This window comes from Psittacula echo, assembly GCF_963264785.1.
Source record: "Psittacula echo genome assembly, chromosome: 4".
Lineage (NCBI taxonomy): Eukaryota > Metazoa > Chordata > Aves > Psittaciformes > Psittacidae > Psittacula > Psittacula echo.
Window position 1 is genome coordinate 75,527,349 of NC_137738.1, and position 13,575 is coordinate 75,540,923.

Below are 13,575 nucleotides of genomic sequence, written 5' to 3' on the forward strand. Positions count from 1 at the left end.
ATTTGTGATACATTTGTCCAAAAGTTTTTCCCTGTTTCAAAAAATATAATATCTATTGCACCAGTTCACATTTTTCTTTGTGTATAGTTTAGGGAGAGAAAAAAAATATCAAAAATAAACATATGATATATGCTATTATGATGGAAATGAAATAATAACTACCTGACAGATACCATAAAGTTTTTTTATGATTTTGGTTCTTGCTATGATTTGAAACAATATCAGACCTCCATATGACAGCCAAAAAAGAATAACATGAAAAGGTATCCTCAGTTACCAGGAGGAAAGACTTTTATGTATATTGCTCTAAAATGTTGTGATGGGTTAAGGTTGAGTGTATACTAAATTCAGGATCAAAGTCTGAGAGTAACACCTGTTCAATTGGCTTTAAACTGATCAAAAATTCTCTGTGGCTCTACTAGAATAAAATTTATTGATCACTTGATATCTGATGATGGATTTACTGAAATTAGTAGATAGTTTTACTATTTTAAAAATGAGACTGCTAGTTCGTTATGGCTTTTTCAAAGAATGTGTCTATCATCTTTTAAAATTTATCTCTTTGATTACAATTTCAAATTTTAGTAGTATATTAAATACAACAGGGGGAAAAATAATAAAAATATGTAGCAACTTTCACAAACCACGTTGAATTTTATGGTTTATCTGGCAAGTAGATTTTTTTTTAAATGACATTCAAGACTGGAAGACAATTGGCATTTAATAGATTTTTACATGCATTAAATTACATAATTAAGAAAAAAGAAAAGCACAGCTAAAGTCAGAGGGCATTTTCTTTATCCTTATTGCCTTGTAAATTCTGATATTGCCATGAAACACTGGGTCAAATTAAGACAGCTGGTGAATTTGGAGTCTGTGTTAATGTAACAACGTGTTCTCCTGCCACCCTTTTTGCTTACAATGTGCTACCAGCTTAGACGTGGATTCTTATCAGTACATTGCTATGTCAAGCACCATTTGATTATCGCCTGTTGACCAAATGCATAAGGGACTCTAAATGAGTATAGATTAATTTTAAATTGTTGTTATTCATTCCTTCCATTTGTTCTATGAAAAACTGTACTATTGTGAGAGTATCTTTTAAGGATTTATTTATTTTTTTAGGGCACATCTGCACAGATCTTTCTTTCAAAAGTGTTACTATAGTTCTCATCAGTAACTAGTTAATTCTGAATGCTACTTCTCATTGTATAGCTCTCGTGCCTTCTCATACAGAAAATGCCACAAATTCTTTGGGAACGACAAATTACTGTTGACTTGTTTTGCATATTTGAACCTGAAGGTGCCTCCAAGCTCAAAGTGCAGCATGTAAGGCTGCAGCAAGGTGAGGAGAGTTTGAAGAACATTCCTATTTTTAGTTCGTTGCACTGCACTCATTTTATAGGTCAAAGCCTTCCTTAGTGTACATCACTCAATATCAATCCAAAAATTCTCTGTGAGAGTTTGACAGAGAAATATCAGCCATTTGACTTTCACAGTGATTTTCAATGGATTCAAACCTTTGGTGGGTATGGGAAACTTATTTGTAAAGAGGAATCATTTCTCCATAAACTACATCCAACTTTTCAAAATTTCTAATAGGTAATTGAGCATACCTCATCAGATGGAATCTGCAATTGAGGAGATCAATGTTTTCTAGTCCGTGCAGAGGAGCATTTGTCAGTTATTATATATATGTATATACATATATATTCTTTTTCAAATACGCGTGGTGAAAGGGATTCCTCAGGTCCCATTAAGTACCACTGTTAATCCCTAACTGACTTCAATACTAAAAATTGACACAAGTATTAAGAAAACAAATTCTATGCAAGATACTGTGCAGTGGGATCGTAAGCCACTAGCCTGGGGCTCCCCCAAAGCCAACAGAGGTTAAGTACCTCTATTTCCAAGTGCATGTAGCATATAGCAAAAACCTGGGAAATTCTTCTATTATTTTCACAATTTTTTAATTGGTCTAGATTGCTAGTAAGTGCATGATAGTATGTGCTGAATTCTAACTGCTGATGTTAAATGTGGGTCTAAAACTTTACAAAGCTGAAGCCTGCAGAAGCAAAAATTAGAAGAATGCAGGATTAAACTGTGACTTCTTTTAAAATACATGAATTGCTTATGAGTGTGAACATGCCAGGCAATGCTTGCTTCTGTTAATTGCCAGGAAATTTCCACATGCTTTTTATAATGGGCTGTAGAGAAATAAGCAGAAAAGCAGCACCCTATATACATACGGCATAGGCCAGCAAACTCTTAAGGCTATAACCTGAAGTTACGAAGCATTAGTTTCTAAGTGACAGTCCAGTAACTTTTTGATACAGTTCAGAATGTTGCGATAAAAAAACCCTCAAAACCAAAATTCAAGCCTCCCCCCCCCAAAAAAAAAGAAAAAAACAGAACCAAAAAACCAAAACACAAACAAAACAAACCCCAAATTTTTAGTTGATGTAAACTAATATTTGAGAGGAGGATGCTAGGAGAGGCAGAAACTGCAGTAACTCTAAATACCTTGATGTCCTGTGAAGGACAGCTGTTTTGAATGAAGTCTATCTCAAGATAGAGAAGAAATGTTTTAGGTTATACTGACATATGTAACATGTTTTATTTTAATAGATTTCTCTGATCACAGAAGTCCTTTGGATAATTCAAGAAGGCATTAGTTCCAGAGAAGCTGTTTTTCCTTTCATTTCCTGGCCAGAAATGGCAGAAGTGTTGGGCTTGCTGTGTTAGCTTTTGAGAAGGAAGACAGAGTGCAAGCCAGGGATTACACTGAAAAGACATGTCTTCTGAGAAATGTTTTGAACAAGGAAAATAAAAGAGTCAAAAGCACCACCTGTTTTTAACTTTCAGAAAGCCAAAACCACAAGAATTGAGTAGAATACAATTATAAAGAAGAGGCACAGCTGATGGTACTTTATAGCTTAAAAACAGAATTTAAGAATTAGGAGAATAAACACAATATTTGCCTGAGTCTGAGGTTAAATATTTGTAGGAACATTTTTATATCTCCTTAAGTTTCATTTCCAACTCAAACTGACTTAGATCTGATTGAAAACAGCCTGAGGAACAGTATTTGGGACAGTTATAAAAGTAAGCCAAAGCATATTGAGTTGGAATGAGGTGTTTAATGAGTTTCTTATTCATAATGATAATATACAGTATACTTCAATAATATACTATATACTTCATTGTCTATTATTTTTCTCAATGTTTTCATGTAGGATGTGGAAGAAGTTGATCTACAAGTCAAGCTGTCCATCCTGCTTTATGTGTGCATCTCTAACTTCTGTGTTTGGCTTTGCATCATTCTGTCATTCTGACATGTGCAACATCTTCACTTTAATTTCACTCAAATTTTCAGTCTGTTTATACTACAGAGAGGTAGTCTTACCTTTCTACTTGAAATACATTTTCATTCAGTATATTTTGTCTCAGAAGTCTGCCTCTCTGCTTCCTGACAGTTCCCAGATCACAGTCTCTCTGATTTCTCATTTTTTTCAAATGATTGTCTTTTTATTCAGCCTTGTCCTGGGTTCAGCAGTAGCAGTCATTTTTTCTCCTTCTTAGTAGCTGGTGCAGCACTGTGATTTTGACTTTCGGCCTGGGAACAGAGCTGATAACACTGATGTTTTTAGTTACTGCTCAAATGTTTAGCCTGACCAAGGACTTTGTGAGTCATGCTCTGCCAGGGAGGAGGGAAGCTGGAGGAAGCAGAGACAGGACACCTGACCCAAAATAGCCAAAGAAGTATTCTGTACCACAGCACGTCATGCCCAGGAGGGAGAACGGAGGGTCCTCGGAAGGGCTGGATCACTGCTGGGTGGGGGTGAGTTATTGGTCAGTGAGGTGTTGTATTCTCTTCCCTTGTTATTTCCTTTATCATTATTATTATTGGTGGTAGCAGCAGTGATTTGTGTTATACCTTAGTTACTAAACTGTTCTTATCTCAACCCGTGGGAGTTGCATTCATTCGATTCTCCTCCCCATCCCTCCAGGAGCGGAGGAAGAAAGGATCTGGGGGGGAAGTAGACTGAGTGGTTCTAATTTACAGCCTGGGCTTAAACCACGACAGTTCTTTTTGGCGCCCAACATGGGGCATGATGGGTTGAGATAACAACAGATCTGACCAAGGCGCAATGCTGATTTATGGGCTCTCAAAGTTGTTTCTTTTGATGTCACAGTTTCAGTGTGCTGTAGCTTACTTAGAGCTGGTATTTGCTGTGTTAGTGTTTATCAAGTGTGGGCCTTGGGCTAAGGTTCTTTTTTCATTATACTTTATGGTAATGGCTTGTAATACGGGCGGGCTCTGGCAGCAGGGCGGGATGGATGTGGCCGTGGACTTGTACCTGGCCGTCCCGCTGCTCTTCACTGTCCTGGCCCTCGTCCTCGCCTCCGTCTTCATGAAGCTGAGGGGAGCCGAGGGGGAGCGGCCCCGGGGACCAAGCGGCGGCGGGAGCGGGGCCAGAGGGCAGGAGGGAGCAGCTGCCGGTGGAGGAGGTCGGGGCGGTCTAGCAGAGGAAGGAGGCTGCTGCCGAGCAGCGGGAGGAGGCAGCTGAGGAGCCGAACCCCGAGGCCGAGCCCAGCCCCGCGGCGGCCAAGAGCATCCCCCAGCAGCCGCCTACCGAGCCCCGTGAGCCCGAGCCCCAGAAGGATGCAGGAGACCCCGCAGCATTTCCCAGCAAGGCAGAGGAGGAAGATCTGGACTCAGAAAAAGAGAAGCTGGTGGTGAGAGAGGCAGCAAGCACAGCAGCTGCACCAGCCCCAGTGACAAGTACAGCAGCATCATTTGAGAGTTCTGAAGGTTTTGAATGGCCTTTGGGTACCCTTGGGACCTGTTTGCTGATTGTGATGGGGATCAGCATGTTGGCACACACACAGAGTGTGTTCTATCCACAGCCATTTTGTCTGATCCTGAGAGTTAAGCAGAGTCAGGTTTGGGCCTTGTCTAGAATTAGACAATGATATAGGAGGACCAAGAGGTTTTCTCCAAGCTGGACAGTCATGAATGGCAGGGTGTGTGGCAAGTATCTGGTACACTGGGCCCCTCCAGTGCTTTGGAAGCGTCGGAGATGGAAGGCGGCTGTATGGAGTCCCCAACGACAAGTTGCAGAAACTACCGAAGGAGAGGGCAAATTATTTTGAGCCTGGTGGGCCCATGACACTTCAGGCCATCAGAGCAGAGATGCAACATAGAGATGGACTCATGATCAAGGGGTGGACTTAGCAATGGACACTATTGCCCAGGTTATTCACTTCTCACTAGAAGACTTAAAAAGCAATCCACAAACAATAGAGAAATTAGTCAACCAACTAATTATTCAGCATACTGTTCTCACCTTTTAAAAATTATATTGCATCTGAGGGTTGTGAGTGTCATAAGAGCAGAATTATAGTGCCTCGTTATAGGGATTTTTCTGTTACTTTTAATCTTACTCTCTTTTTCAGTGTGAAATTTCAGGGGGGAATGGAGAGAGAAATACTCTGCCTCTGTAGCTGTTGCAGGCAGGTCTGCTCTGCAGTGTGCTCCGCAGTCCCTTGTTAGCCAGCCTGGCAGACTAGTGCATTACAGCCCCCTTGCTATGAGCCTGCATTTCTTTCTAGCAGAAGCTGGCACGTACAGGGTGGATATTGAACACCCACATTGCACCCTGACATGCACCCAGGGCACTGCTGAAGTGCTCACCCATGGCTGGCAGCTAAGGAGCATACTCATGTGCCGAGTTTAGACTTCCCCAGGGTAATTACACTCTAGAGAAAAAAATGAGCAATGGCCTTTTAATGTCTGAAGGGGATAGAAAGGTCATATTAAATGCAAGGTTGCTATGACTTTCATCATGGAGATTATTTGCAAGGATGTTAATCTGTGTTTTCTCATCACAGCTTATTTCTAGATCCACATTTTTACCATCATCTGATTCATCCTGTTACAGTGCCAGCCTGCCAGACATTCATTTTCATTTACTGTTTTTCTTTCTAATAAATAATATATCCTGACTCCTACTGATTATGTCGTTCTGATAATTTGCTGATAAACAGACATTATACACAATGTCTCTAATGTAAAGAATGCCACGTAAAACCAGCAGGACCCAGAAGCAGGGACTCATTCAGCTAGTGTGAAAATGAATGATGTGGAACTAAAGCCTTCCTAAGGAAAACTGAATGAAGGGAAAGGTTTGTTTTTGCTGCAGTCAGCTGGCTTTTTTTTTAAGCTCATTTTCAAAGCCATTGAATTCTTTCAGAGGTGCTCATTAGCTACACTTAGTGGATAACAGTACATTTATTTTGGCACAAAGCTGGTGAGCAGAGAGAGTCTGAAGGTGGTTTTAAGGATTTAAATAGTTTTAATGCCAGTGGAGGGAGTGCATGGTCTGAACAAGAAGAAAAGTGAAAACAAACACTGAAGAAATTAGCAGTTTGTTTCCCTTCTGTATTTTGAGTGAAAGGGATGAACCAGGGACTGCAGGAAAACAAGTTTTTCCCTCATATGTACATTTTTTGTAGGGCTAGTTCTCAGTGTTTGCTAAGAAAAGTCAAAACTTTTGGCTTGTATAGTTGGAAGTAATATCTTTATACTGGTGTCTCTTGCAGATATTCGTTAATCTTAGGCAATGTGCCTTACAGACCTTCTTGAAAGGCGCTACATGGCCCCATATAATGTAACTTCTCTATGGAAACTGCATTTCTACCATTCCACTACTCTATTGCATTTCTAATAGTAGAAACATTTTGAAGCAATGTTTGCATATCTGCAATATTCTAAAACCTTAAAAATCTGTTCACCTTGTTAAGAGTGAACATAAGAAATATAAGACATAAGAAACAAACCAGACAAGAAATCTGTAAGTCTTTGCTGTGTCTGTACAAAAGGAACATTCTATTTTACAGGTAATAGACTTAATTGGAAGTTCACCAAACTCAAAGATAATCTTTCCATTGACTTAACTGTAATCTGAGCCAGTCCTTTAGACTTAAGCCATAATTAAAGCCAGCAGATTGGTACCACTGTGAAGACAGCTTCACTCAACAACAGGTCTTCTGGTGTATTGCAGATATTTGGTGAGAGCTGCGGAGGCTAATGCGGAATTAACATGACTGCCAGTGACACATGGTAAAAATGATTAAAGATAACAGAAGATATTTGTATGTCCTGAGCATGTGGGTGTCAGTCTGACCCTGTGTGTAAGCATGAAATAGCAAAACCAAACACAGCTGTAGTGTAATTGAATGTTTAATATAAACTTTTACTGAATCAAATGAATATATCCAGCTTTATGTCTGAGGTCCAAGGTGAGGCCAAGAGCTTTAACTGACTGCAGATTGGTAGCCAGATAGCCAGCAGTGCACTGCTTCTCCTTAACTGCCATTGAACATTCTTGGCATTCTGGCTGATTAAGTCTTTTCCTCTCTTAAATCAGTAAGGGGAAAATGCTTCCATCTTGCATGTATCAGCTTGAAAGAGATGTTAAAATGTTTCCCCTAAGTGCATTGACTCAGCAGAACAATACACGTGAGCACTGGTAATGAACTAAGAGCCACTGTGTGAATGCAGTGACAGGAAATAGAAAATCTAAGTCTGGTCAGTCAAGGTACAATATTGAAATCAGCCTGAGAGATGAAGGAGAGTTGTGAGTTAGATAGTTTGGGCCAGCAGTATCTTTGGGAAAGGCTGTAAATTTCACTTGGTTTTATTGGCAGCTTTCCTAGCTTTTACTGAATACTTTTTACAAGATCTGATATATATGACACACTGTTAGCTAAAACAGAGCCAAAACAGAGCAGCTGCCCTTAAACGCAGGCACAGATAAAGGTTGGTAGAAGGTCCATTCCATTGCACTTGTCAGTGAAAGTCAAACACTGAGAAACCAAAGGATGTGATTCAGGTTCGGGATCTGGGATGACTGTGGGTCCTGCTCTAAATCAAATTAAGAGTAAGAGAACAGTGCTCATAGGCTACGTGGAAACGTGGATGAGAGAACAGTGGCAACCTGGAGTGCACTTACTTGTCTGTCATCTTCTTCTCTAAGACTAGAGACACTTCAAAAGCAAGGAAAATATCTCTAGAAAACATCCATACTTTTCAAAGCCTTATGAGCATAATGATTTCTAGCAAATATGCTTGTTTGTGTGATTTCATCTTTGCTATCTGAACAAACATTTTCTGCTAAGTGGCATCAGTCAAGTGAGAAATAATAAAATTATTGTGGTTTATGAAAAACAACTTTAAAAAGCTCTAGTGCAAAACACTTGCAAGTTGTCAGCAGAGTGCATTGTAAAGAGAAAATGTTCATGCATTCCTGAAGAGTCAGGATGCTAAATTTCCATTAAAATTCATGGAAACTTGGCAGTCAGATGCTTCCATGCAACATTCCACCTGCAACCATGCAGGTGGCTTCTGAAAATCCCACACCTGCCTTCCTCTATGTTTGCGGAGTAGGCAGAATTTTCTAATGTGAAACATTGTTTGAGAAATCGTATACATTACACAAAACAGGAGTTTGTGTTTCTGACTCAGTAGTGACTTCATCTGAAAAGAACTGCTTCAAAGGGAATACACCACGGGGTAATGATTTGACTGGGCTGTGGTTTTAAAACCAAGGCTATTTAAACATGAGATAGGCATGGAACAATCTATTCGAGCTTTAAAACAGTTTCTGACATTGTCAAAAACTAGATTTCTGAAGAAAGCAGTGGGAAAATCCCCTTTCTTGATCAAATAAATGCTTAGAAGATGGAGGTGTATGCTTGAAATTAATGCCTTGAAGGAAGTGTAAAGCTTAGCTCAGCATTTAGTAGACACTGGACTTCTCAAATCAAACAGGTATTACAGTCCTTCGTGTAATTACAGAAGAAAGTCTGAGGGACCTTTGCAATCACCTGCAAATGGGAAACAAAAAAAAAAACAAAACAAAGCAAAACAAAACACCGATATCTCACTTTTGAAATACAAAATTAGAATGGGCACCTAATGTCCCTCCAGCCAAAAAAAATCATTTGGTTATATGAGAATTCCACAGGTGTCTGAACAGGAATTAAAGCATTAAAGTGACTACTAGTCCCAACACCTGCTCTGGAATCTGCCGACATTCCTAGTCAGAAAGTTACACTGCCCTGAAGATCAATGCAGTCTTTTTGCAAACTGAGATAACATCAGTACATCTTGCACAAGGACTGCAGGCAATGAAATACTAACTCTCAGTGATTGTTTGCAAATAAGCAGCCTTCAATGCCTTATGAAATACTGAGTTGGAGTTGCTTTGTCTAGAATGACATTTCAGGAACAGCAAGTGGCTTTCTTTATTGGATCTGAAACATCACTTTTTGGGAATACTGTATTCTTTGAAGCATTTGTAGCAGATAATTATCAAATGACTGCATGCAAAAGAAGGACTGACCTGAGTGCAGCCTCTCTATGAAGCATTGTGTAAAACACCAATTTTTTGTGTTTTATGAAAATTTCCTAAAACCAAGTTTATTTTTCATATTTTCTTCTCTGAGGATACATCTGTCTACACTGGGTTTGGCCAGCTGATTTCTTATGGATTTTCCCTTTTTTCTTTCTCTTTTAAAGCTGATTTCTTTCTGTCCTTTGTTCCTGGCCATGCCCTTGTGTGTTGCAAAGACTCCATAAACCCCTATTGACTGTGATAACACTACTTCTGCCAGCTGATCATTGCCTGCCGTGGCTTTCAGCAAACAACTCTTGGAAGCTAACTTCTCTCATGAAGCACTTCTTGCGATGATCACTATACCAAAGTTATAACTTCACCTCAGTGCATCAGGCTTCTGAGCTATGAAAGTACAGAAAATCCTCATGGACTGCATTTTCTCTGGAACAAGAGTACCGGGTGAAAATGAATATCCACTTCTCACTTATGTCCGAAAACCTGGTCAGTGAGTGGCACTGAGTGTATCAGAAGAAAACAGGAAACCTAAAGTACATTACCATGGAGTAATACACTACACAGAGTAATTTTCCTTACCTCAGGAAATCATACTAGAAGCAGTTGGATTTATAGCCTAATTATTTTCTGTATTCTGCCTGCTGCAGAATAAAAAAGGTGAATGATACTGAAGTAACTGTCAAGTTTGGATTCGTATTAAGCTTGGCCTTACTAAGAGCTGTTCAGACATAAGTTTTCTTTGCTTTATAACTACACAGTGACCTTCATCATCAGTTCCTAACTCTCTCAGCTAGATTCTATCAGAAAAGCTGGCAAGCAAAGATTAATGCAATCTTAAGGTGAGAAAGCACCACTGAATTATAAAATAGATAGGAAATATCATTTGCTATATGTTTCCTGGAGTTTTCTTCTTAACTAGGGACCAAGCAGTGTCAACATAGAATGAGAATCAGATTCTAGACAAAAAAATCCACAAAATCTGCAGCTGAAATCAACACACAGTCCGCTAGAGAAGTAAATTGCATTGTCTTGCTGCTAACAAGCGTTTATCATAAAGGGAGAGAAAGCCGAACAACCTGGTGAATCCTTTTAATCAACTGTAGTAACCGTTAGGTAGTAAAATTGATCCTTTCTGCCCTTACATAGCTGTGATAGCCTCAGTCAAGTCCTTCTCTGGGTGAGCTGATAGCCCAACTTTCCTCCTGTCTACACACTGCCCATCTTTGACAAAAGGATGGGCTGGCTAATCTGTTATTCTTAAAAGATGTTCTGCTTCTGGGTCTTCACATTCCCTCACAATCAAACAGTCAAAGTCCTATGCTGGGCAGAGATGAGATACATTTATCTCTTTGTTAAACTTTAACTACAAAAAAAAAAAAAAAAAAAAAAAAAAAAAAAATTCGTAGATTTTAATCCTAATGGGGAAATTAAACTCCTTCCTAAACACACTGGATTAATTAGTGTCTGTTCTGTAAAAACCAGAAACTGAGCAAACGGTAGGTTTTTAGTTCTATGAATCCATGGGACTACAGAAAATCTATGCATCTTTAGCTGATACAGTGATAAATCTGAGTGCTTCAGAGCTAATGAACCCTGCAAAGTATGAACAGGCCTGATTTTTTTAAAAGGGGAATCAAGGTAAAAGTTGAATCCTTGTTTTGTATGAAATTATTGGATTGTGCGTGTCTATTTCCTACACTCATGCTTACAGCAGGTATACAGTTCAATGTGCCTCTTTTGGGCTAGCATGTGGTTCCCCCCCCCTTTTTTTTTTTCTTTTTGGTAGTTGATTTTATTTTTGCAATAGGTTCATTAAATATTTCGCATTGGAAGGAACCTTTAAAGATAATGTAAAGGGACTTTAAAAGTTGTCAGTCAATGTTTATAATCTCAGAATTAGTAAGTGCAGTTATTCACAATGGCTAATTTTAAATAAAAAGACCAGTCTAAATTAAGCTTCTCTCCTGAGTCATTCTCCAAAGAGGAATCTGTCTGTCTCTCTCTTGCCTAAAGAAGCTGGGGATTAGCCCTCATTGATATTCTCTGTGCTACTAACTCATGTTTTTTCTGAAGAACTGAATACTTATATTTTAAATAAAGTGAAAAGGGACTTTAGTAAAAAAGATTTCAAATAGACTAAAAAAGAGAGGTGACAGTTGAAGATAGCTCACAGTCTAGAATACAGCTGAGACATGTAATTCGTTTAAGTAGAATACAGAATTGCAGTGTACATCTGTGCTGTTCTTTGTTAGTACAGCAGTCACAATTATTGTCTTTTAATTTCTTTCTCATTTCCAATTTATTTTAACTTCATTAGGGTGAAAAAAAAAAACCCTGTAGATGTAGTAGTCTTGCAGGGATCCCTACAAGTTTTGTCACAGATGTGTTTGTGTCTTTTGTGAAGGTTTTCTACATTTTTTACCCAAAGCTTTGATAAAACTATGTGCAAAATGTAAATATAAACAATTGAGGGAGCAGCCTCCATAATGTGTGTCCACACTGTTTCCAAACTAGGAGATAACCCGTCTGAATATATTCTGGAACTGGGTCAATGGTGTGCTGGTCAACAAGGGATAAATACGATTAGAAACTTTATTACAGAGTAACTCTTAACTGTACTTAAAAAAAAAAAAAAGAAAAGAAAAAGTAAATCTGTTCTGTTTGGAGTTGATAATTCCTAAGGATTTTCTGGAGAACACCTAGATCCAAGAGCATTTTGAAAAAAAAGTCTGCATTATAAAACGTCAACGCAGGGACATAAATCTGAAATATGCTGTATAATACTACTTACAGGGTGAGCAAATAAAGGCTACCTAAAGTGTATAAGGTTTAAAAGTTATGTCTTAAGCTGTATTTGTGTAAAATGTAACTTGAATATGGGTTTTAATGCAACTAGTCCATGCATCAATGGAGAGGACATGCAAATGTTAAATTACAGAATGTAACTGAAAAATGACAATAAATGTCAGAGTTGTGCTTCTGAGATTTATTCTGTGTTTTCATAAGCAAAATATCACAAGATAGTTTCTCTATTAACTGAATTGTGATGATTATTTTTTGTAAATGTCATCTAAACCATTTAAATATTTATTATTCTATTCCACATACATACCACTAAATCAGCATATTAATAAATAATAACAATGATTCAAGTTTACAGCTCACCCAAATATAATAAAAGGCTCAAAATAAATTGTGATCAAAATATTCAAGCTGTGATTCAGTAAGACCCTTTAAATAAACACATGGGAAAACTATTAGAAACACGGAGAACTCAGTTTGATAACGCATGAAATTCCACTTATGGAAAAAAATGCTTTGCTTTATTGCCTAACACAGGAAGCTACCAGTTAATACCAAAGCACATTCAAAAAAACAAAATGTCAAAACATTACAGTTTTTTCCTATTTGAACTATTTAAATAAAAGACCCAAGAGATCTCATGAGTGACAGAAGTGACTTAGAGGAGAAATATGCTAGTTTCAGTTACCATACTCAGAATCAGAGATGAAGAAATGATTGTAGCAATAAAACTTGTCTATAAAGTACTAATAGAATATAATAATAGAATATAGTGAATTCTACATGAGCAGTTCAAAGCACTTTTACAGATATTATCTAAGGATTGCAATTTATGGAGGCAGGAAAAATGAGTAATATTATATTTATATTAAATATTAACATCCAGAAATGTCTTGGCCAAAGGCATTTGAATACAGGGATTCTATCTCCCAGACTCTTTCCCTTACCTGCTGGTAGTGATCCCTGCCTTGGACACAGCATGTCAATATTAAGTATATTATGATATAGTTAACATTAATATTAACAATAATAAAAATAACAACAACAATAATAATATTAACAATGATATTAACAAAATATTAACATTAATAATGTCCTAATATTAACAATATTAGGAGCAATATTAACTACCCATATTCACAGTTCTCTATTTCCAGTCCTCCTTAACTGCAGGATTTTGCAGATTTCTAGAATTAAAATTAATTAATACTGTTTGAATTTTACCGCATGGAATGAGCACAGCAATGCAAATGGCTCACAGTCCCAGAAGTCACCTACAAGTTATATGTGTTTCCATTTACTATGCAAATTAGCAAGAATAAGAGTTGCATGTTAATATGAAACAGATGTCATG